This window comes from Melozone crissalis, unplaced genomic scaffold (genome assembly GCF_028551555.1).
Source record: "Melozone crissalis strain CALT ecotype California unplaced genomic scaffold, PUWL_Pcris_2 ptg000010l_1, whole genome shotgun sequence".
Lineage (NCBI taxonomy): Eukaryota > Metazoa > Chordata > Aves > Passeriformes > Passerellidae > Melozone > Melozone crissalis.
The window spans coordinates 2,631,386-2,657,267 of NW_026535788.1; positions in this window are offsets into that span (position 1 = coordinate 2,631,386).

The following is a 25,882-nucleotide window of genomic DNA, read 5'->3' on the forward strand; positions in this document are numbered from 1 at the left end:
AAGTGAGAGAAAACAGTACCTGACCACTCTCCTGCCTTTTCTATTCACATGAACATTCGATTGCAAGCTGTTTTGGACAACTTTCTTTCTCTTCTTGCAAAACACTCGGCAGACCTGCGTGCAGCCTCTAGAACACGATGGGAGATGTTTTCTGTGCTGGCACAGTTTCTCCTTGCCAGACAGAGTGGAAAAGCTTTTTGCTAAGATGTAGACGAGAAGAGAGGCTAAAGAAGCACGTATGGTGCTTCTCAGAGCTAAGCACAGCTCCCGGGGCTCTTTCGGCAGAAGGCGCACACCGCAGAGCACTGTGAGCGGCAGAATCGTCTTTGCGCGAAGAAGCAGCTTCTTCGTCTCCGGGAGCCGGAGAGAGCGGCAACTTGGCAAAGGTGATGAAACAAGCTGTACAACACTGCGATTGTGTGCGCAGCGTGCCAAGTGAGAGAAAACAGTACCTGACCACTCTCCTGCCTTTTCTATTCACATGAACATTCGATTGCAAGCTGTTTTGGACAACTTTCTTTCTCTTCTTGCAAAACACTCGGCAGACCTCCGTGCAGCCTCTAGAACACGATGGGAGATGTTTTCTGTGCTGGCACAGTTTCTCCTTGCCAGACAGAGTGGAAAAGCTTTTTGCTAAGATGTAGACGAGAAGAGAGGCTAAAGACGAAGGTACGGTGCTCTGCAGAGCTAAGCACAGCTCCCGGGGCTCTTTCGGCAGAAGGCGCACACCGCAGAGCACTGTGAGCGGCAGAATCGTCTTTGCGCGAAGAAGCAGCTTCTTCGTCTCCGGGAGCCGGAGAGAGCGGCAGCTTCGCAAAGGTGATGAAACAAGCTGTACAACACTGCGATTGTGTGCGCAGCGTGCCACCTGAGAGAAAACAGTACCTGACCACTCTCCTGCCTTTTCTATTCACATGAACATTCGATTGCAAGCTGTTTTGGACAACTTTCTTTCTCTTCTTGCAAAACACTCGGCAGACCTCCGTGCAGCCTCTAGAACACGATGGGAGATGTTTTCTGTGCTGGCACAGTTTCTCCTTGCCAGACAGAGTGGCAAAGCTTTTTGCTAAGATGTAGACGAGAAGAGAGGCTAAAGACGAAGGTACGGTGCTCTGCAGAGCTAAGCACCGCTCCCGGGCCTCTTTCGGCAGAAGGCGCACACCGCAGAGCACAGTGAGCGGCAGAATCGTCTTTGCGCGAAGAAGCAGCTTCTTCGTCTCCGGGAGCCGGAGAGAGCGGCAACTTCGCAAAGGTGATGAAACAAGCTGTACAACACTGCGATTGTGTGCGCAGCGTGCCAAGTGAGAGAAAACAGTACCTGACCACTCTCCTGCCTTTTCTATTCACATGAACATTGGATTGCAAGCTGTTTTGGACAACTTTCTTTCTCTTCTTGCAAAACACTCGGCATACCTGCGTGCAGCCTCTAGAACACGATGGGAGATGTTTTCTGTGCTGGCACAGTTTCTCCTTGCCAGACAGAGTGGAAAAGCTTTTTGCTAAGATGTAGACGAGAAGAGAGGCTAAAGAAGCACGTATGGTGCTTCTCAGAGCTAAGCACAGCTCCCGGGCCTCTTTCGGCAGAAGGCGCACACAGCAGAGCACTGTGAGCGGCAGAATCGTCTTTGCGCGAAGAAGCAGCTTCTTCGTCTCCGGGAGCCGGAGAGAGCGGCAACTTGGCAAAGGTGATGAAACAAGCTGTACAACACTGCGATTGTGTGCGCAGCGTGCCAACTGAGAGAAAACAGTACCTGACCACTCTCCTGCCTTTTCTATTCACATGAACATTCGATTGCAAGCTGTTTTGGACAACTTTCTTTCTCTTCTTGCAAAACACTCGGCAGCCCTGCGTGCAGCCTCTAGAACACGATGGGAGATGTTTTCTGTGCTGGCACAGTTTCTCCTTGCCAGACAGAGTGGCAAAGCTTTTTGCTAAGATGTAGACGAGAAGAGAGGCTAAAGACGAAGGTACGGTGCTCTGCAGAGCTAAGCACCGCTCCCGGACCTCTTTCGGCAGAAGGCGCACACCGCAGAGCACTGTGAGCGGCAGAATCGTCTTTGCGCGAAGAAGCAGCTTCTTCGTCTCCGGGAGCCGGAGAGAGCGGCAACTTCGCAAAGGTGATGAAACAAGCTGTACAACACTGCGATTGTGTGCGCAGCTTGCCAAGTGAGAGAAAACAGTACCTGACCACTCTCCTGCCGTTTCTATTCACATGAACATTCGATTGCAAGCTGTTTTGGACAACTTTCTTTCTCTTCTTGCAAAACACTCGGCAGACCTCCGTGCAGCCTGTAGAACACGATGGGAGATGTTTTCTGTGCTGGCACAGTTTCTCCTTGCCAGACAGAGTGGAAAAGCTTTTTGCTAAGATGTAGACGAGAAGAGAGGCTAAAGACGAAGGTACGGTGCTCTGCAGAGCTAAGCACCGCTCCCGGGCCTCTTTCGGCAGAAGGCGCACACAGCAGGAGCACTGTGAGCGGCAGAATCGTCTTTGCGCGAAGAAGCAGCTTCTTCGTCTCCGGGAGCCGGAGAGAGCGGCAACTTGGCAAAGGTGATGAAACAAGCTGTACAACACTGCGATTGTGTGCGCAGCTTGCCAACTGAGAGAAAACAGTACCTGACCACTCTCCTGCCTTTTCTATTCACATGGACATTCGATTGCAAGCTGTTTTGGACAACTTTCTTTCTCTTCTTGCAAAACACTCGGCAGACCTCCGTGCAGCCTCTAGAACACGATGGGAGATGTTTTTTGTGCTGGCACAGTTTCTCCTTGCCAGACAGAGTGGAAAAGCTTTTTGCTAAGATGTAGACGAGAAGAGAGGCTAAAGACGAAGGTACGGTGCTCTGCAGAGCTAAGCACCGCTCCCGGGGCTCTTTCGGCAGAAGGCGCACACCGCAGAGCACTGTGAGCGGCAGAATCGTCTTTGCGCGAAGAAGCAGCTTCTTCGTCTCCGGGAGCCGGAGAGAGCGGCAGCTTAGCAAAGGTGATGAAACAAGCTGTACAACACTGCGATTGTGTGCGCAGCGTGCCAAGTGAGAGAAAACAGTACCTGACCACTCTCCTGCCTTTTCTATTCACATGAACATTCGATTGCAAGCTGTTTTGGACAACTTTCTTTCTCTTCTTGCAAAACACTCAGCAGACCTGCGTGCAGCCTCTAGAACACGATGGGAGATGTTTTTTGTGCTGGCACAGTTTCTCCTTGCCAGACAGAGTGGAAAAGCTTTTTGCTAAGATGTAGACGAGAAGAGAGGCCAAAGACGAAGGTACGGTGCTCTGCAGAGCTAAGCACCGCTCCCGGACCTCTTTCGGCAGAAGGCGCACACCGCAGAGCACTGTGAGCGGCAGAATCGTCTTTGCGCGAAGAAGCAGCTTCTTCGTCTCCGGGAGCCGGAGAGAGCGGCAACTTGGCAAAGGTGATGAAACAAGCTGTACAACACTGCGATTGTGTGCGCAGCTTGCCAAGTGAGAGAAAACAGTACCTGACCACTCTCCTGCCTTTTCTATTCACATGAACATTCGATTGCAAGCTGTTTTGGACAACTTTCTTTCTCTTCTTGCAAAACACTCGGCAGACCTGCGTGCAGCCTCTAGAACACGATGGGAGATGTTTTCTGTGCTGGCACAGTTTCTCCTTGCCAGACAGAGTGGAAAAGCTTTTTGCTAAGATGTAGACGAGAAGAGAGGCTAAAGACGAAGGTACGGTGCTCTGCAGAGCTAAGCACCGCTCCCGGGCGTCTTTCGGCAGAAGGCGCACACCGCAGAGCACTGTGAGCGGCAGAATCGTCTTTGCGCGAAGAAGCAGCTTCTTCGTCTCCGGGAGCCGGAGAGAGCGGCAACTTGGCAAAGGTGATGAAACAAGCTGTACAACACTGCGATTGTGTGCGCAGCTTGCCAAGTGAGAGAAAACAGTACCTGACCACTCTCCTGCCTTTTCTATTCACATGAACATTCGATTGCAAGCTGTTTTGGACAACTTTGTTTCTCTTCTTGCAAAACACTCGGCAGACCTGCGTGCAGCCTCTAGAACACGATGGGAGATGTTTTTTGTGCTGGCACAGTTTCTCCTTGCCAGACAGAGTGGAAAAGCTTTTTGCTAAGATGTAGACGAGAAGAGAGGCTAAAGACGAAGGTACGGTGCTCTGCAGAGCTAAGCACCGCTCCCAGGCCTCTTTCGGCAGAAGGCGCACACCGCAGAGCACTGTGAGCGGCAGAATCGTCTTTGCGCGAAGAAGCAGCTTCTTCGTCTCCGGGAGCCGGAGAGAGCGGCAACTTGGCAAAGGTGATGAAACAAGCTGTACAACACTGCGATTGTGTGCGCAGCTTGCCAACTGAGAGAAAACAGTACCTGACCACTCTCCTGCCTTTTCTATTCACATGAACATTCGATTGCAAGCTGTTTTGGACAACTTTCTTTCTCTTCTTGCAAAACACTCGGCAGACCTCCGTGCAGCCTCTAGAACACGATGGGAGATGTTTTCTGTGCTGGCAAAGTTTCTCCTTGCCAGACAGAGTGGAAAAGCTTTTTGCTAAGATGTAGACGAGAAGAGAGGCTAAAGACGAAGGTACGGTGCTCTGCAGAGCTAAGCACAGCTCCCGGACCTCTTTGGGCAGAAGGCGCACACCGCAGAGCACTGTGAGCGGCAGAATCGTCTTTGCGCGAAGAAGCAGCTTCTTCGTCTCCGGGAGCCGGAGAGAGCGGCAACTTGGCAAAGGTGATGAAACAAGCTGTACAACACTGCGATTGTGTGCGCAGCGTGCCAAGTGAGAGAAAACAGTACCTGACCACTCTCCTGCCTTTTCTATTCACATGAACATTCGATTGCAAGCTGTTTTGGACAACTTTCTTTCTCTTCTTGCAAAACACTCGGCAGACCTGCGTGCAGCCTCTAGAACACGATGGGAGATGTTTTTTGTGCTGGCACAGTTTCTCCTTGCCAGACAGAGTGGAAAAGCTTTTTGCTAAGATGTAGACGAGAAGAGAGGCTAAAGACGAAGGTACGGTGCTCTGCAGAGCTAAGCACCGCTCCCGGGCCTCTTTCGGCAGAAGGCGCACACAGCAGGAGCACTGTGAGCGGCAGAATCGTCTTTGCGCGAAGAAGCAGCTTCTTCGTCTCCGGGAGCCGGAGAGAGCGGCAACTTGGCAAAGGTGATGAAACAAGCTGTACAACACTGCGATTGTGTGCGCAGCTTACCAACTGAGAGAAAACAGTACCTGACCACTCTCCTGCCTTTTCTATTCACATGAACATTCGATTGCAAGCTGTTTTGGATAACTTTCTTTCTCTTCTTGCAAAACACTCGGCAGACCTCCGTGCAGCCTCTAGAACACGATGGGAGATGTTTTCTGTGCTGGCACAGTTTCTCCTTGCCAGACAGAGTGGAAAAGCTTTTTGCTAAGATGTAGACGAGAAGAGAGGCTAAAGACGAAGGTACGGTGCTCTGCAGAGCTAAGCACCGCTCCCGGGCCTCTTTCGGCAGAAGGCGCACACCGCAGAGCACTGTGAGCGGCAGAATCGTCTTTGCGCGAAGAAGCAGCTTCTTCGTCTCCGGGAGCCGGAGAGAGCGGCAACTTCGCAAAGGTGATGAAACAAGCTGTACAACACTGCGATTGTGTGCGCAGCGTGCCAACTGAGAGAAAACAGTACCTGACCACTCTCCTGCCTTTTCTATTCACATGAACATTCGATTGCAAGCTGTTTTGGACAACTTTCTTTCTCTTCTTACAAAACACTCGGCAGACCTGCGTGCAGCCTCTAGAACACGATGGGAGATGTTTTCTGTGCTGGCACAGTTTCTCCTTGCCAGACAGAGTGGCAAAGCTTTTTGCTAAGATGTAGACGAGAAGAGAGGCTAAAGACGAAGGTACGGTGCTCTGCAGAGCTAAGCACCGCTCCCGGGCGTCTTTCGGCAGAAGGCGCACACCGCAGAGCACTGTGAGCGGCAGAATCGTCTTTGCGCGAAGAAGCAGCTTCTTCGTCTCCGGGAGCCGGAGAGAGCGGCAACTTGGCAAAGGTGATGAAACAAGCTGTACAACACTGCGATTGTGTGCGCAGCGTGCCAACTGAGAGAAAACAGTACCTGACCACTCTCCTGCCTTTTCTATTCACATGAACATTCGATTGCAAGCTGTTTTGGACAACTTTCTTTCTCTTCTTGCAAAACACTCGGCAGACCTCCGTGCAGCCTCTAGAACACGATGGGAGATGTTTTCTGTGCTGGCACAGTTTCTCCTCTCCAGACAGAGTGGAAAAGCTTTTTGCTAAGATGTAGACGAGAAGAGAGGCTAAAGACGTAGGTACGGTGCTCTGCAGAGCTAAGCACAGCTCCCGGGGCTCTTTCGGCAGAAGGCGCACACCGCAGAGCACTGTGAGCGGCAGAATCGTCTTTGCGCGAAGAAGCAGCTTCTTCGTCTCCGGGAGCCGGAGAGAGCGGCAGCTTCGCAAAGGTGATGAAACAAGCTGTACAACACTGCGATTGTGTGCGCAGCTTGCCAAGTGAGAGAAAACAGTACCTGACCACTCTCCTGCCTTTTCTATTCACATGAACATTCGATTGCAAGCTGTTTTGGACAACTTTCTTTCTCTTCTTGCAAAACACTCGGCAGACCTCCGTGCAGCCTCTAGAACACGATGGGAGATGTTTTCAGTGCTGGCACAGTTTCTCCTTGCCAGACAGAGTGGAAAAGCTTTTTGCTAAGATGTAGACGAGAAGAGAGGCTAAAGACGAAGGTACGGTGCTCTGCAGAGCGAAGCACCGCTCCGGGCGTCTTTCGGCAGAAGGCGCACACCGCAGGGCACTGTGAGCGGCAGAATCGTCTTTGCGCGAAGAAGCAGCTTCTTCGTCTCCGGGAGCCGGAGAGAGCGGCAACTTCGCAAAGGTGATGAAACAAGCTGTACAACACTGCGATTGTGTGCGCAGCTTGCCAACTGAGAGAAAACAGTACCTGACCACTCTCCTGCCTTTTCTATTCACATGAACATTCGATTGCAAGCTGTTTTGGACAACTTTCTTTCTCTTCTTGCAAAACACTCGGCAGACCTCCGTGCAGCCTCTAGAACACGATGGGAGATGTTTTCTGTGCTGGCAAAGCTTCTCCTTGCCAGACAGAGTGGAAAAGCTTTTTGCTAAGATGTAGACGAGAAGAGAGGCTAAAGAAGCACGTATGGTGCTTCTCAGAGCTAAGCACAGCTCCCCGGGCTCTTTCGGCAGAAGGCGCACACCGCAGAGCACTGTGAGCGGCAGAATCGTCTTTGCGCGAAGAAGCAGCTTCTTCGTCTCCGGGAGCCGGAGAGAGCGGCAACTTCGCAAAGGTGATGAAACAAGCTGTACAACACTGCGATTGTGTGCGCAGCGTGCCAACTGAGAGAAAACAGTACCTGACCACTCTCCTGCCTTTTCTATTCACATGAACATTCGATTGCAAGCTGTTTTGGACAACTTTCTTTCTCTTCTTGCAAAACACTCGGCAGACCTCCGTGCAGCCTCTAGAACACGATGGGAGATGTTTTTTGTGCTGGCACAGTTTCTCCTTGCCAGACAGAGTGGAAAAGCTTTTTGCTAAGATGTAGACGAGAAGAGAGGCTAAAGACGAAGGTACGGTGCTCTGCAGAGCTAAGCACCGCTCCGGGCGTCTTTCGGCAGAAGGCGCACACCGCAGAGCACTGTGAGCGGCAGAATCGTCTTTGCGCGAAGAAGCAGCTTCTTCGTCTCCGGGAGCCGGAGAGAGCGGCAACTTGGCAAAGGTGATGAAACAAGCTGTACAACACTGCGATTGTGTGCGCAGCTTGCCAACTGAGAGAAAACAGTACCTGACCACTCTCCTGCCTTTTCTATTCACTTGAACATTCGATTGCAAGCTGTTTTGGACAACTTTCTTTCTCTTCTTGCAAAACACTCTGCAGACCTCCGTGCAGCCTCTAGAACACGATGGGAGATGTTTTCTGTGCTGGCACAGTTTCTCCTTGCCAGACAGAGTGGAAAAGCTTTTTGCTAAGATGTAGTCGAGAAGAGAGGCTAAAGACGAAGGTACGGTGCTCTGCAGAGCTAAGCACCGCTCCGGGCGTCTTTCGGCAGAAGGCGCACACCGCAGAGCACTGTGAGCGGCAGAATCGTCTGTGCGCGAAGAAGCAGCTTCTTCGTCTCCGGGAGCCGGAGAGAGCGGCAACTTGGCAAAGGTGATGAAACAAGCTGTACAACACTGCGATTGTGTGCGCAGCTTGCCAACTGAGAGAAAACAGTACCTGACCACTCTCCTGCCTTTTCTATTCACATGAACATTCGATTGCAAGCTGTTTAGGACAACTTTCTTTCTCTTCTTGCAAAACACTCGGCAGACCTGCGTGCAGCCTCTAGAACACGATGGGAGATGTTTTCTGTGCTGGCACAGTTTCTCCTTGCCAGACAGAGTGGAAAAGCTTTTTGCTAAGATGTAGACGAGAAGAGAGGCTAAAGACGAAGGTACGGTGCTCTGCAGAGCTAAGCACAGCTCCCGGGCCTCTTTCGGCAGAAGGCGCACACCGCAGAGCACTGTGAGCGGCAGAATCGTCTTTGCGCGAAGAAGCAGCTTCTTCGTCTCCGGGAGCCGGAGAGAGCGGCAGCTTCGCAAAGGTGATGAAACAAGCTGTACAACACTGCGATTGTGTGCGCAGCGTGCCAACTGAGAGAAAACAGTACCTGACCACTCTCCTGCCTTTTCTATTCACATGAACATTCGATTGCAAGCTGTTTTGGACAACTTTCTTTCTCTTCTTGCAAAACACTCGGCAGACCTCCGTGCAGCCTCTAGAACACGATGGGAGATGTTTTTTGTGCTGGCACAGTTTCTCCTTGCCAGACAGAGTGGAAAAGCTTTTTGCTAAGATGTAGACGAGAAGAGAGGCTAAAGACGAAGGTACGGTGCTCTGCAGAGCTAAGCACCGCTCCCGGGCCTCTTTCGGCAGAAGGGGCACACAGCAGAGCACTGTGAGCGGCAGAATCGTCTTTGCGCGAAGAAGCAGCTTCTTCGTCTCCGGGAGCCGGAGAGAGCGGCAACTTGGCAAAGGTGATGAAACAAGCTGTACAACACTGCGATTGTGTGCGCAGCGTGCCAAGTGAGAGAAAACAGTACCTGACCACTCTCCTGCCTTTTCTATTCACATGAACATTCGATTGCAAGCTGTTTTGGACAACTTTCTTTCTCTTCTTGCAAAACACTCGGCAGACCTGCGTGCAGCCTCTAGAACACGATGGGAGATGTTTTTTGTGCTGGCACAGTTTCTCCTTGCCAGACAGAGTGGAAAAGCTTTTTGCTAAGATGTAGACGAGAAGAGAGGCTAAAGACGAAGGTACGGTGCTCTGCAGAGCTAAGCACCGCTCCCGGGCGTCTTTCGGCAGAAGGCGCACACCGCAGAGCACTGTGAGCGGCAGAATCGTCTTTGCGCGAAGAAGCAGCTTCTTCGTCTCCGGGAGCCGGAGAGAGCGGCAACTTGGCAAAGGTGATGAAACAAGCTGTACAACACTGCGATTGTGTGCGCAGCTTGCCAAGTGAGAGAAAACAGTACCTGACCACTCTCCTGCCTTTTCTATTCACATGAACATTCGATTGGAAGCTGTTTTGGACAACTTTCTTTCTCTTCTTGCAAAACACTCGGCAGACCTCCGTGCAGCCTCTAGAACACGATGGGAGTTGTTTTCTGTGCTGGCACAGTTTCTGCTTGCCAGACAGTGTGGAAAAGCTTTTTGCTAAGATGTAGACGAGAAGAGAGGCTAAAGAAGCACATATGGTGCTTCTCAGAGCTAAGCACAGCTCCCGGGGCTCTTTCGGCAGAAGGCGCACACCGCAGAGCACTGTGAGCGGCAGAATCGTCTTTGCGCGAAGAAGCAGCTTCTTCGTCTCCGGGAGCCGGAGAGAGCGGCAACTTCGCAAAGGTGATGAAACAAGCTGTACAACACTGCGATTGTGTGCGCAGCGTGCCAACTGAGAGAAAACAGTACCTGACCACTCTCCTGCCTTTTCTATTCACAAGAACATTCGATTGCAAGCTGTTTTGGACAACTTTCTTTCTCTTCTTGCAAAACACTCGGCAGACCTCCGTGCAGCCTCTAGAACACGATGGGAGATGTTTTTTGTGCTGGCACAGTTTCTCCTTGCCAGACAGAGTGGAAAAGCTTTTTGCTAAGATGTAGACGAGAAGAGAGGCTAAAGACGAAGGTACGGTGCTCTGCAGAGCTAAGCACCGCTCCCGGGCCTCTTTCGGCAGAAGGCGCACACCGCAGAGCACTGTGAGCGGCAGAATCGTCTTTGCGCGAAGAAGCAGCTTCTTCGTCTCCGGGAGCCGGAGAGAGCGGCAACTTCGCAAAGGTGATGAAACAAGCTGTACAACACTGCGATTGTGTGCGCAGCTTGCCAACTGAGAGAAAACAGTACCTGACCACTCTCCTGCCTTTTCTATTCACATGAACATTCGATTGCAAGCTGTTTTGGACAACTTTCTTTCTCTTCTTGCAAAACACTCGGCAGACCTCCGTGCAGCCTCTAGAACACGATGGGAGATGTTTTCTGTGCTGGCACAGTTTCTCCTTGCCAGACAGAGTGGAAAAGCTTTTTGCTAAGATGTAGACGAGAAGAGAGGCTAAAGACGAAGGTACGGTGCTCTGCAGAGCTAAGCACCGCTCCCGGGCCTCTTTCGGCAGAAGGCGCACACAGCAGGAGCACTGTGAGCGGCAGAATCGTCTTTGCGCGAAGAAGCAGCTTCTTCGTCTCCGGGAGCCGGAGAGAGCGGCAACTTGGCAAAGGTGATGAAACAAGCTGTACAACACTGCGATTGTGTGCGCAGCTTGCCAACTGAGAGAAAACAGTACCTGACCACTCTCCTGCCTTTTCTATTCACATGAACATTCGATTGCAAGCTGTTTTGGACAACTTTCTTTCTCTTCTTGCAAAACACTCGGCAGACCTCCGTGCAGCCTCTAGAACACGATGGGAGATGTTTTCTGTGCTGGCACAGTTTCTCCTTGCCAGACAGAGTGGAAAAGCTTTTTGCTAAGATGTAGACGAGAAGAGAGGCTAAAGACGAAGGTACGGTGCTCTGCAGAGCTAAGCACCGCTCCCAGGCCTCTTTCGGCAGAAGGCGCACACCGCACAGCACTGTGAGCGGCAGAATCGTCTTTGCGCGAAGAAGCAGCTTCTTCGTCTCCGGGAGCCGGAGAGAGCGGCAGCTTAGCAAAGGTAATGAAACAAGCTGTACAACACTGCGATTGTGTGCGCAGCGTGCCAAGTGAGAGAAAACAGTACCTGACCACTCTCCTGCCTTTTCTATTCACATGAACATTCGATTGCAAGCTGTTTTGGACAACTTTCTTTCTCTTCTTGCAAAACACTCGGCAGACCTGCGTGCAGCCTCTAGAACACGATGGGAGATGTTTTTTGTGCTGGCACAGTTTCTCCTTGCCAGACAGAGTGGAAAAGCTTTTTGCTAAGATGTAGACGAGAAGAGAGGCTAAAGACGAAGGTACGGTGCTCTGCAGAGCTAAGCACCGCTCCCGGACCTCTTTCGGCAGAAGGCGCACACCGCAGAGCACTGTGAGCGGCAGAATCGTCTTTGCGCGAAGAAGCAGCTTCTTCGTCTCCGGGAGCCGGAGAGAGCGGCAACTTCGCAAAGGTGATGAAACAAGCTGTACAACACTGCGATTGTGTGCGCAGCTTGCCAACTGAGAGAAAACAGTACCTGACCACTCTCCTGCCTTTTCTATTCACATGAACATTGGATTGCAAGCTGTTTTGGACAACTTTCTTTCTCTTCTTGCAAAACACTCGGCAGACCTCCGTGCAGCCTCTAGAACACGATGGGAGATGTTTTCTGTGCTGGCACAGTTTCTCCTTGCCAGACAGAGTGCAAAAGCTTTTTGCTAAGATGTAGACGAGAAGAGAGGCTAAAGACGAAGGTACGGTGCTCTGCAGAGCTAAGCACAGCTCCCGGGCGTCTTTCGGCAGAAGGCGCACACCGCAGAGCACTGTGAGCGGCAGAATCGTCTTTGCGCGAAGAAGCAGCTTCTTCGTCTCCGGGAGCCGGAGAGAGCGGCAACTTCGCAAAGGTGATGAAACAAGCTGTACAACACTGCGATTGTGTGCGCAGCGTGCCAAGTGAGAGAAAACAGTACCTGACCACTCTCCTGCCTTTTCTATTCACATGAACATTCGATTGGAAGCTGTTTTGGACAACTTTCTTTCTCTTCTTGCAAAACACTCGGCAGACCTCCGTGCAGCCTCTAGAACACGATGGGAGATGTTTTTTGTGCTGGCACAGTTTCTCCTTGCCAGACAGAGTGGAAAAGCTTTTTGCTAAGATGTAGACGAGAAGAGAGGCTAAAGACGAAGGTACGGTGCTCTGCAGAGCTAAGCGCCGCTGCCGGGCCTCTTTCGGCAGAAGGCGCACACCGCAGAGCACTGTGAGCGGCAGAATCGTCTTTGCGCGAAGAAGCAGCTTCTTCGTCTCCGGGAGCCGGAGAGAGCGGCAACTTGGCAAAGGTGATGAAACAAGCTGTACAACACTGCGATTGTGTGCGCAGCGTGCCAAGTGAGAGAAAACAGTACCTGACCACTCTCCTGCCTTTTCTATTCACATGAACATTCGATTGCAAGCTGTTTTGGACAACTTTCTTTCTCTTCTTGCAAAACACTCGGCAGACCTGCGTGCAGCCTCTAGAACACGATGGGAGATGTTTTTTGTGCTGGCACAGTTTCTCCTTGCCAGACAGAGTGGAAAAGCTTTTTGCTAAGATGTAGACGAGAAGAGAGGCTAAAGAAGCAGGTATGGTGCTCTGCAGAGCTAAGCACCGCTCCCGGGCCTCTTTCGGCAGAAGGCGCACACCGCAGAGCACTGTGAGCGGCAGAATCGTCTTTGCGCGAAGAAGCAGCTTCTTCGTCTCCGGGAGCCGGAGAGAGCGGCAGCTTCGCAAAGGTGATGAAACAAGCTGTACAACACTGCGATTGTGTGCGCAGCTTGCCAAGTGAGAGAAAACAGTACCTGACCACTCTCCTGCCTTTTCTATTCACATGAACATTCGATTGCAAGCTGTTTTGGACAACTTTCTTTCTCTTCTTGCAAAACACTCGGCAGACCTCCGTGGAGCCTCTAGAACACGATGGGAGATGTTTTTTGTGCTGGCACAGTTTCTCCTTGCCAGACAGAGTGGAAAAGCTTTTTGCTAAGATGTAGACGAGAAGAGAGGCTAAAGACGTAGGTACGGTGCTCTGCAGAGCTAAGCACAGCTCCCGGGGCTCTTTCGGCAGAAGGCGCACACCGCAGAGCACTGTGAGCGGCAGAATCGTCTTTGCGCGAAGAAGCAGCTTCTTCGTCTCCGGGAGCCGGAGAGAGCGGCAGCTTCGCAAAGGTGATGAAACAAGCTGTACAACACTGCGATTGTGTGCGCAGCTTGCCAACTGAGAGAAAACAGTACCTGACCACTCTCCTGCCTTTTCTATTCACATGAACATTCGATTGCAAGCTGTTTTGGACAACTTTCTTTCTCTTCTTGCAAAACACTCGGCAGACCTCCGTGCAGCCTCTAGAACACGATGGGAGATGTTTTCTGTGCTGGCACAGTTTCTCCTTGCCAGACAGAGTGGAAAAGCTTTTTGCTAAGATGTAGACGAGAAGAGAGGCTAAAGACGAAGGTACGGTGCTCTGCAGAGCTAAGCACCGCTCCCGGACCTCTTTGGGCAGAAGGCGCACACCGCAGAGCACTGTGAGCGGCAGAATCGTCTTTGCGCGAAGAAGCAGCTTCTTCGTCTCCGGGAGCCGGAGAGAGCGGCAACTTGGCAAAGGTGATGAAACAAGCTGTACAACACTGCGATTGTGTGCGCAGCGTGCCAAGTGAGAGAAAACAGTACCTGACCACTCTCCTGCCTTTTCTATTCACATGAACATTCGATTGCAAGCTGTTTTGGACAACTTTCTTTCTCTTCTTGCAAAACACTCGGCAGACCTGCGTGCAGCCTCTAGAACACGATGGGAGATGTTTTTTGTGCTGGCACAGTTTCTCCTTGCCAGACAGAGTGGAAAAGCTTTTTGCTAAGATGTAGACGAGAAGAGAGGCTAAAGAAGCAGGTATGGTGCTCTGCAGAGCTAAGCACCGCTCCCGGGCCTCTTTCGGCAGAAGGCGCACACCGCAGAGCACTGTGAGCGGCAGAATCGTCTTTGCGCGAAGAAGCAGCTTCTTCGTCTCCGGGAGCCGGAGAGAGCGGCAGCTTCGCAAAGGTGATGAAACAAGCTGTACAACACTGCGATTGTGTGCGCAGCTTGCCAAGTGAGAGAAAACAGTACCTGACCACTCTCCTGCCTTTTCTATTCACATGAACATTCGATTGCAAGCTGTTTTGGACAACTTTCTTTCTCTTCTTGCAAAACACTCGGCAGACCTCCGTGCAGCCTCTAGAACACGATGGGAGATGTTTTTTGTGCTGGCACAGTTTCTCCTTGCCAGACAGAGTGGAAAAGCTTTTTGCTAAGATGTAGACGAGAAGAGAGGCTAAAGACGTAGGTACGGTGCTCTGCAGAGCTAAGCACAGCTCCCGGGGCTCTTTCGGCAGAAGGCGCACACCGCAGAGCACTGTGAGCGGCAGAATCGTCTTTGCGCGAAGAAGCAGCTTCTTCGTCTCCGGGAGCCGGAGAGAGCGGCAGCTTCGCAAAGGTGATGAAACAAGCTGTACAACACTGCGATTGTGTGCGCAGCTTGCCAAGTGAGAGAAAACAGTACCTGACCACTCTCCTGCCTTTTCTATTCACATGAACATTCGATTGCAAGCTGTTTTGGACAACTTTCTTTCTCTTCTTGCAAAACACTCGGCAGACCTCCGTGCAGCCTCTAGAACACGATGGGAGATGTTTTCAGTGCTGGCACAGTTTCTCCTTGCCAGACAGAGTGGAAAAGCTTTTTGCTAAGATGTAGACGAGAAGAGAGGCTAAAGACGAAGGTACGGTGCTCTGCAGAGCGAAGCACCGCTCCGGGCGTCTTTCGGCAGAAGGCGCACACCGCAGGGCACTGTGAGCGGCAGAATCGTCTTTGCGCGAAGAAGCAGCTTCTTCGTCTCCGGGAGCCGGAGAGAGCGGCAACTTCGCAAAGGTGATGAAACAAGCTGTACAACACTGCGATTGTGTGCGCAGCTTGCCAACTGAGAGAAAACAGTACCTGACCACTCTCCTGCCTTTTCTATTCACATGAACATTCGATTGCAAGCTGTTTTGGACAACTTTCTTTCTCTTCTTGCAAAACACTCGGCAGACCTCCGTGCAGCCTCTAGAACACGATGGGAGATGTTTTCTGTGCTGGCAAAGCTTCTCCTTGCCAGACAGAGTGGAAAAGCTTTTTGCTAAGATGTAGACGAGAAGAGAGGCTAAAGAAGCACGTATGGTGCTTCTCAGAGCTAAGCACAGCTCCCCGGGCTCTTTCGGCAGAAGGCGCACACCGCAGAGCACTGTGAGCGGCAGAATCGTCTTTGCGCGAAGAAGCAGCTTCTTCGTCTCCGGGAGCCGGAGAGAGCGGCAACTTCGCAAAGGTGATGAAACAAGCTGTACAACACTGCGATTGTGTGCGCAGCGTGCCAACTGAGAGAAAACAGTACCTGACCACTCTCCTGCCTTTTCTATTCACATGAACATTCGATTGCAAGCTGTTTTGGACAACTTTCTTTCTCTTCTTGCAAAACACTCGGCAGACCTCCGTGCAGCCTCTAGAACACGATGGGAGATGATTTTGTGCTGGCACAGTTTCTCCTTGCCAGACAGAGTGGAAAAGCTTTTTGCTAAGATGTAGACGAGAAGAGAGGCTAAAGACGAAGGTACGGTGCTCTGCAGAGCTAAGCACCGCTCCGGGCGTCTTTCGGCAGAAGGCGCACACCGCAGAGCACTGTGAGCGGCAGAATCGTCTTTGCGCGAAGAAGCAGCTTCTTCGTCTCCGGGAGCCGGAGAGAGCGGCAACTTCGCAAAGGTGATGAAACAAGCTGTACAACACTGCGATTGTGTGCGCAGCTTGCCAACTGAGAGAAAACAGTACCTGACCACTCTCCCGCCTTTTCTATTCACTTGAACATTCGATTGCAAGCTGTTTTGGACAACTTTCTTTCTCTTCTTGCAAAACACTCTGCAGACCTCCGTGCAGCCTCTAGAACACGATGGGAGATGTTTTCTGTGCTGGCACAGTTTCTCCTTGCCAGACAGAGTGGAAAAGCTTTTTGCTAAGATGTAGACGAGAAGAGAGGCTAAAGACGAAGGTACGGTGCTCTGCAGAGCTAAGCACCGCTCCGGGCGTCTTTCGGCAGAAGGCGCACACCGCAGAGCACTGTGAGCGGCAGAATCGTCTGTGCGCGAAGAAGCAGCTTCTTCGTCTCCGGGAGCCGGAGAGAGCGGCAACTTGGCAAAGGTGATGAAACAAGCTGTACAACACTGCGATTGTGTGCGCAGCTTGCCAACTGAGAGAAAACAGTACCTGACCACTCTCCTGCCTTTTCTATTCACATGAACATTCGATTGCAAGCTGTTTAGGACAACTTTCTTTCTCTTCTTGCAAAACACTCGGCAGACCTGCGTGCAGCCTCTAGAACACGATGGGAGATGTTTTCTGTGCTGGCACAGTTTCTCCTTGCCAGACAGAGTGGAAAAGCTTTTTGCTAAGATGTAGACGAGAAGAGAGGCTAAAGACGAAGGTACGGTGCTCTGCAGAGCTAAGCACAGCTCCCGGGCCTCTTTCGGCAGAAGGCGCACACCGCAGAGCACTGTGAGCGGCAGAATCGTCTTTGCGCGAAGAAGCAGCTTCTTCGTCTCCGGGAGCCGGAGAGAGCGGCAGCTTCGCAAAGGTGATGAAACAAGCTGTACAACACTGCGATTGTGTGCGCAGCGTGCCAACTGAGAGAAAACAGTACCTGACCACTCTCCTGCCTTTTCTATTCACATGAACATTCGATTGCAAGCTGTTTTGGACAACTTTCTTTCTCTTCTTGCAAAACACTCGGCAGACCTCCGTGCAGCCTCTAGAACACGATGGGAGATGTTTTTTGTGCTGGCACAGTTTCTCCTTGCCAGACAGAGTGGAAAAGCTTTTTGCTAAGATGTAGACGAGAAGAGAGGCTAAAGACGAAGGTACGGTGCTCTGCAGAGCTAAGCACCGCTCCCGGGCCTCTTTCGGCAGAAGGGGCACACAGCAGAGCACTGTGAGCGGCAGAATCGTCTTTGCGCGAAGAAGCAGCTTCTTCGTCTCCGGGAGCCGGAGAGAGCGGCAACTTGGCAAAGGTGATGAAACAAGCTGTACAACACTGCAATTGTGTGCGCAGCGTGCCAACTGAGAGAAAACAGTACCTGACCACTCTCCTGCCTTTTCTATTCACATGAACATTCGATTGCAAGCTGTTTTGGACAACTTTCTTTCTCTTCTTGCAAAACACTCGGCAGACCTCCGTGCAGCCTCTAGAACACGATGGGAGATGTTTTTTGTGCTGGCACAGTTTCTGCTTGCCAGACAGAGTGGAAAAGCTTTTTGCTAAGATGTAGACGAGAAGAGAGGCTAAAGAAGCACATATGGTGCTTCTCAGAGCTAAGCACAGCTCCCGGGGCTCTTTCGGCAGAAGGCGCACACCGCAGAGCACTGTGAGCGGCAGAATCGTCTTTGCGCGAAGAAGCAGCTTCTTCGTCTCCGGGAGCCGGAGAGAGCGGCAACTTCGCAAAGGTGATGAAACAAGCTGTACAACACTGCGATTGTGTGCGCAGCGTGCCAACTGAGAGAAAACAGTACCTGACCACTCTCCTGCCTTTTCTATTCACAAGAACATTCGATTGCAAGGTGTTTTGGACAACTTTCTTTCTCTTCTTGCAAAACACTCGGCAGACCTCCGTGCAGCCTCTAGAACACGATGGGAGATGTTTTTTGTGCTGGCACAGTTTCTCCTTGCCAGACAGAGTGGAAAAGCTTTTTGCTAAGATGTAGACGAGAAGAGAGGCTAAAGACGAAGGTACGGTGCTCTGCAGAGCTAAGCACCGCTCCCGGGCCTCTTTCGGCAGAAGGCGCACACCGCAGAGCACTGTGAGCGGCAGAATCGTCTTTGCGCGAAGAAGCAGCTTCTTCGTCTCCGGGAGCCGGAGAGAGCGGCAACTTCGCAAAGGTGATGAAACAAGCTGTACAACACTGCGATTGTGTGCGCAGCTTGCCAAGTGAGAGAAAACAGTACCTGACCACTCTCCTGCCTTTTCTATTCACATGAACATTGGATTGCAAGCTGTTTTGGACAACTTTCTTTCTCTTCTTGCAAAACACTCGGCAGACCTCCGTGCAGCCTCTAGAACACGATGGGAGATGTTTTCTGTGCTGGCACAGTTTCTCCTTGCCAGACAGAGTGGAAAAGCTTTTTGCTAAGATGTAGACGAGAAGAGAGGCTAAAGACGAAGGTACGGTGCTCTGCAGAGCTAAGCACCGCTCCCGGGCCTCTTTCGGCAGAAGGCGCACACAGCAGGAGCACTGTGAGCGGCAGAATCGTCTTTGCGCGAAGAAGCAGCTTCTTCGTCTCCGGGAGCCGGAGAGAGCGGCAACTTCGCAAAGGTGATGAAACAAGCTGTACAACACTGTGATTGTGTGCGCAGCTTGCCAACTGAGAGAAAACAGTACCTGACCACTCTCCTGCCTTTTCTATTCACATGAACATTCGATTGCAAGCTGTTTTGGACAACTTTCTTTCTCTTCTTGCAAAACACTCGGCAGACCTCCGTGCAGCCTCTAGAACACGATGGGAGATGTTTTCTGTGCTGGCACAGTTTCTCCTTGCCAGACAGAGTGGAAAAGCTTTTTGCTAAGATGTAGACGAGAAGAGAGGCTAAAGACGAAGGTACGGTGCTCTGCAGAGCTAAGCACCGCTCCCAGGCCTCTTTCGGCAGAAGGCGCACACCGCACAGCACTGTGAGCGGCAGAATCGTCTTTGCGCGAAGAAGCAGCTTCTTCGTCTCCGGGAGCCGGAGAGAGCGGCAGCTTAGCAAAGGTAATGAAACAAGCTGTACAACACTGCGATTGTGTGCGCAGCGTGCCAAGTGAGAGAAAACAGTACCTGACCACTCTCCTGCATTTTCTATTCACATGAACATTCGATTGCAAGCTGTTTTGGACAACTTTCTTTCTCTTCTTGCAAAACACTCGGCAGACCTCCGTGCAGCCTCTAGAACACGATGGGAGATGTTTTTTGTGCTGGCACAGTTTCTCCTTGCCAGACAGAGTGGAAAAGCTTTTTGCTAAGATGTAGACGAGAAGAGAGGCTAAAGACGAAGGTACGGTGCTCTGCAGAGCTAAGCACAGCTCCCGGGCGTCTTTCGGCAGAAGGCGCACACCGCAGAGCACTGTGAGCGGCAGAATCGTCTTTGCGCGAAGAAGCAGCTTCTTCGTCTCCGGGAGCCGGAGAGAGCGGCAACTTCGCAAAGGTGATGAAACAAGCTGTACAACACTGCGATTGTGTGCGCAGCGTGCCAAGTGAGAGAAAACAGTACCTGACCACTCTCCTGCCTTTTCTATTCACATGAACATTCGATTGGAAGCTGTTTTGGACAACTTTCTTTCTCTTCTTGCAAAACACTCGGCAGACCTCCGTGCAGCCTCTAGAACACGATGGGAGATGTTTTTTGTGCTGGCACAGTTTCTCCTTGCCAGACAGAGTGGAAAAGCTTTTTGCTAAGATGTAGACGAGAAGAGAGGCTAAAGACGAAGGTACGGTGCTCTGCAGAGCTAAGCACCGCTGCCGGGCCTCTTTCGGCAGAAGGCGCACACCGCAGAGCACTGTGAGCGGCAGAATCGTCTTTGCGCGAAGAAGCAGCTTCTTCGTCTCCGGGAGCCGGAGAGAGCGGCAACTTGGCAAAGGTGATGAAACAAGCTGTACAACACTGCGATTGTGTGCGCAGCTTGCCAACTGAGAGAAAACAGTACCTGACCACTCTCCTGCCTTTTCTATTCACATGAACATTCGATTGCAAGCTGTTTTGGACAACTTTCTTTCTCTTCTTGCAAAACACTCGGCAGACCTCCGTGCAGCCTCTAGAACACGATGGGAGATGTTTTCTGTGCTGGCACAGTTTCTCCTTGCCAGACAGAGTGGAAAAGCTTTTTGCTAAGATGTAGACGAGAAGAGAGGCTAAAGACGAAGGTACGGTGCTCTGCAGAGCTAAGCACCGCTCCCGGACCTCTTTGGGCAGAAGGCGCACACCGCAGAGCACTGTGAGCGGCAGAATGGTCTTTGCGCGAAGAAGCAGCTTCTTCGTCTCCGGGAGCCGGAGAGAGCGGCAACTTGGCAAAGGTGATGAAACAAGCTGTACAACACTGCGATTGTGTGCGCAGCGTGCCAACTGAGAGAAAACAGTACCTGACCACTCTCCTGCCTTTTCTATTCACATGAACATTCGATTGCAAGCTGTTTTGGACAACTTTCTTTCTCTTCTTGCAAAACACTCGGCAGACCTGCGTGCAGCCTCTAGAACACGATGGGAGATGTTTTTTGTGCTGGCACAGTTTCTCCTTGCCAGACAGAGTGGAAAAGCTTTTTGCTAAGATGTAGACGAGAAGAGAGGCTAAAGAAGCAGGTATGGTGCTCTGCAGAGCTAAGCACCGCTCCCGGGCCTCTTTCGGCAGAAGGCGCACACCGCAGAGCACTGTGAGCGGCAGAATCGTCTTTGCGCGAAGAAGCAGCTTCTTCGTCTCCGGGAGCCGGAGAGAGCGGCAGCTTCGCAAAGGTGATGAAACAAGCTGTACAACACTGCGATTGTGTGCGCAGCTTGCCAAGTGAGAGAAAACAGTACCTGACCACTCTCCTGCCTTTTCTATTCACATGAACATTCGATTGCAAGCTGTTTTGGACAACTTTCTTTCTCTTCTTGCAAAACACTCGGCAGACCTCCGTGCAGCCTCTAGAACACGATGGGAGATGTTTTTTGTGCTGGCACAGTTTCTCCTTGCCAGACAGAGTGGAAAAGCTTTTTGCTAAGATGTAGACGAGAAGAGAGGCTAAAGACGAAGGTACGGTGCTCTGCAGAGCTAAGCACAGCTCCCGGACCTCTTTCGGCACAAGGCTCACACTGCAGAGCACTGTGAGCGGCAGAATCGTCTTTGCGCGAAGAAGCAGCTTCTTCGTCTCCGGGAGCCGGAGAGAGCGGCAGCTTCGCAAAGGTGATGAAACAAGCTGTACAACACTGCGATTGTGTGCGCAGCTTGCCAACTGAGAGAAAACAGTACCTGACCACTCTCCTGCCTTTTCTATTCACATGAACATTCGATTGCAAGCTGTTTTGGACAACTTTCTTTCTCTTCTTGCAAAACACTCGGCAGACCTCCGTGCAGCCTCTAGAACACGATGGGAGATGTTTTTTGTGCTGGCAAAGTTTCTCCTTGCCAGACAGAGTGGAAAAGGTTTTTGCTAAGATGTAGACGAGAAGTGAGGCTAAAGACGAAGGTACGGTGCTCTGCAGAGCTAAGCACAGCTCCCGGGCCTCTTTTGGCAGAAGGCGCACACCGCAGAGCACTGTGAGCGGCAGAATCGTCTTTGCGCGAAGAAGCAGCTTCTTCGTCTCCGGGAGCCGGAGAGAGCGGCAACTTCGCCAAGGTGATGAAACAAGCTGTACAACACTGCGATTGTGTGCGCAGCTTGCCAACTGAGAGAAAACAGTACCTGACCACTCTCCTGCCTTTTCTATTCACATGAACATTCGATTGCAAGCTGTTTTGGACAACTTTCTTTCTCTTCTTGCAAAACACTCGGCAGACCTCCGTGCAGCCTCTAGAACACGATGGGAGATGTTTTCTGTGCTGGCACAGTTTCTCCTTGCCAGACAGAGTGGAAAAGCTTTTTGCTAAGATGTAGACGAGAAGAGAGGCTAAAGACGAAGGTACGGTGCTCTGCAGAGCTAAGCACCGCTCCCGGGCCTCTTTCGGCAGAAGGCGCACACCGCAGAGCACTGTGAGCGGCAGAATCGTCTTTGCGCGAAGAAGCAGCTTCTTCGTCTCCGGGAGCCGGAGAGAGCGGCAACTTCGCAAAGGTGATGAAACAAGCTGTACAACACTGCGATTGTGTGCGCAGCTTGCCAACTGAGAGAAAACAGTACCTGACCACTCTCCTGCCTTTTCTATTCACATGAACATTCGATTGCAAGCTGTTTTGGACAACTTTCTTTCTCTTCTTGCAAAACACTCGGCAGACCTCCGTGCAGCCTCTAGAACACGATGGGAGATGTTTTCTGTGCTGGCACAGTTTCTCCTTGCCAGACAGAGTGGAAAAGCTTTTTGCTAAGATGTAGACGAGAAGAGAGGCTAAAGAAGCACGTATGGTGCTTCTCAGAGCTAAGCACAGCTCCCGGGGCTCTTTCGGCAGAAGGCGCACACCGCAGAGCACTGTGAGCGGCAGAATCGTCTTTGCGCGAAGAAGCAGCTTCTTCGTCTCCGGGAGCCGGAGAGAGCGGCAACTTGGCAAAGGTGATGAAACAAGCTGTACAACACTGCGATTGTGTGCGCAGCGTGCCAACTGAGAGAAAACAGTACCTGACCACTCTCCTGCCTTTTCTATTCACATGAACATTCGATTGCAAGCTGTTTTGGACAACTTTCTTTCTCTTCTTGCAAAACACTCGGCAGACCTCCGTGCAGCCTCTAGAACACGATGGGAGATGTTTTTTGTGCTAGCACAGTTTCTCCTTGCCAGACAGAGTGGAAAAGCTTTTTGCTAAGATGTAGACGGGAAGAGAGGCTAAAGACGAAGGTACGGTGCTCTGCAGAGCTAAGCACCGCTGCCGGGCGTCTTTCGGCAGAAGGCGCACACCGCAGAGCACTGTGAGCGGCAGAATCGTCTTTGCGCGAAGAAGCAGCTTCTTCGTCTCCGGGAGCCGGAGAGAGCGGCAACTTCGCAAAGGTGATGAAACAAGCTGTACAACACTGCGATTGTGTGCGCAGCTTGCCAACTGAGAGAAAACAGTACCTGACCACTCTCCTGCCTTTTCTATTCACTTGAACATTCGATTGCAAGCTGTTTTGGACAACTTTCTTTCTCTTCTTGCAAAACACTCGGCAGACCTCCGTGCAGCCTCTAGAACACGATGGGAGATGTTTTCTGTGCTGGCACAGTTTCTCCTTGCCAGACAGAGTGGAAAAGCTTTTTGCTAAGATGTAGACGAGAAGAGAGGCTAAAGACGAAGGTACGGTGCTCTGCAGAGCTAAGCACAGCTCCCGGGGCTCTTTCGGCAGAAGGCGCACACCGCAGAGCACTGTGAGCGGCAGAATCGTCTTTGCGCGAAGAAGCAGCTTCTTCGTCTCCGGGAGCCGGAGAGAGCGGCAGCTTCGCAAAGGTGATGAAACAAGCTGTACAACACTGCGATTGTGTGCGCAGCTTGCCAAGTGAGAGAAAACAGTACCTGACCACTCTCCTGCATTTTCTATTCACATGAACATTGGATTGCAAGCTGTTTTGGACAACTTTCTTTCTCTTCTTGCAAAACACTCGGCAGACCTGCGTGCAGCCTCTAGAACACGATGGGAGATGTTTTCTGTGCTGGCACAGTTTCTCCTTGCCAGACAGAGTGGAAAAGCTTTTTGCTAAGATGTAGACGAGAAGAGAGGCTAAAGACGAAGGTACGGTGCTCTGCAGAGCTAAGCACCGCTCCGGGCGTCTTTCGGCAGAAGGCGCACACCGCAGAGCACTGTGAGCGGCAGAATCGTCTTTGCGCGAAGAAGCAGCTTCTTCGTCTCTGGGAGCCGGAGAGAGCGGCAACTTGGCAAAGGTGATGAAACAAGCTGTACAACACTGCGATTGTGTGCGCAGCTTGCCAACTGAGAGAAAACAGTACCTGACCACTCTCCTGCCTTTTCTATTCACATGAACATTCGATTGCAAGCTGTTTTGGACAACTTTCTTTCTCTTCTTGCAAAACACTCGGCAGACCTCCGTGCAGCCTCTAGAACACGATGGGAGATGTTTTTTGTGCTGGCACAGTTTCTCCTTGCCAGACAGAGTGGAAAAGCTTTTTGCTAAGATGTAGACGAGAAGAGAGGCTAAAGAAGCACGTATGGTGCTTCTCAGAGCTAAGCACAGCTCCCGGGCGTCTTTCGGCAGAAGGCGCACACCGCAGAGCACTGTGAGCGGCAGAATCGTCTTTGCGCGAAGAAGCAGCTTCTTCGTCTCCGGGAGCCGGAGAGAGCGGCAGCTTCGCAAAGGTGATGAAACAAGCTGTACAACACTGCGATTGTGTGCGCAGCTTGCCAAGTGAGAGAAAACAGTACCTGACCACTCTCCTGCCTTTTCTATTCACATGAACATTCGATTGCAAGCTGTTTTGGACAACTTTCTTTCTCTTCTTGCAAAACACTCGGCAGACCTCCGTGCAGCCTCTAGAACACGATGGGAGATGTTTTTTGTGCTGGCACAGTTTCTCCTTGCCAGACAGAGTGGAAAAGCTTTTTGCTAAGATGTAGACGAGAAGAGAGGCTAAAGACGAAGGTACGGTGCTCTGCAGAGCAAAGCACCGCTCCGGGCGTCTTTCGGCAGAAGGCGCACACCGCAGAGCACTGTGAGCGGCAGAATCGTCTTTGCGCGAAGAAGCAGCTTCTTCGTCTCCGGGAGCCGGAGAGAGCGGCAACTTGGCAAAGGTGATGAAACAAGCTGTACAACACTGCGATTGTGTGCGCAGCTTGCCAAGTGAGAGAAAACAGTACCTGACCACTCTCCTGCCTTTTCTATTCACATGAACATTGGATTGCAAGCTGTTTTGGACAACTTTCTTTCTCTTCTTGCAAAACACTCGGCAGACCTCTGTGCATCCTCTAGAACACGATGGGCGATGTTTTCTGTGCTGGCACAGTTTCTCTTTGCCAGACAGAGTGGAAAAGCTTTTTGCTAAGATGTAGACGGGAAGACAGGCTAAAGAAGCACGTATGGTGCTTCTCAGAGCTAAGCACAGCTCCCGGGGCTCTTTCGGCAGAAGGCGCACACCGCAGAGCACTGTGAGCGGCAGAATCGTCTTTGCGCGAAGAAGCAGCTTCTTCGTCTCCGGGAGCCGGAGAGAGCGGCAACTTCGCAAAGGTGATGAAACAAGCTGTACAACACTGCGATTGTGTGCGCAGCGTGCCAACTGCGAGAAAACAGTACCTGACCACTCTCCTGCCTTTTCTATTCACATGAACATTCGATTGCAAGCTGTTTTGGACAACTTTCTTTCTCTTCTTGCAAAACACTCGGCAGACCTGCGTGCAGCCTCTAGAACACGATGGGAGATGTTTTTTGTGCTGGCACAGTTTCTCCTTGCCAGACAGAGTGGAAAAGCTTTTTTGCTAAGATGTAGACGAGAAGAGAGGCTAAAGACGAAGGTACGGTGCTCTGCAGAGCTAAGCACCGCTCCCGGGGCTCTTTCGGCAGAAGGCGCACACCGCAGAGCACTGTGAGCGGCAGAATCGTCTTTGCGCGAAGAAGCAGCTTCTTCGTCTCCGGGAGCCGGAGAGAGCGGCAGCTTAGCAAAGGTGATGAAACAAGCTGTACAACACTGCGATTGTGTGCGCAGCTTGCCAACTGAGAGAAAACAGTACCTGACCACTCTCCTGCCTTTTCTATTCACATGAACATTCGATTGCAAGCTGTTTTGGACAACTTTCTTTCTCTTCTTGCAAAACACTCGGCAGACCTGCGTGCAGCCTCTAGAACACGATGGGAGATGTTTTTTGTGCTGGCACAGTTTCTCCTTGCCAGACAGAGTGGAAAAGCTTTTTGCTAAGATGTAGACGAGAAGAGAGGCTAAAAACGAAGGTACGGTGCTCTGCAGAGCTAAGCACCGCTCCCGGACCTCTTTCGGCAGAAGGCGCACACCGCAGAGCACTGTGAGCGGCAGAATCGTCTTTGCGCGAAGAAG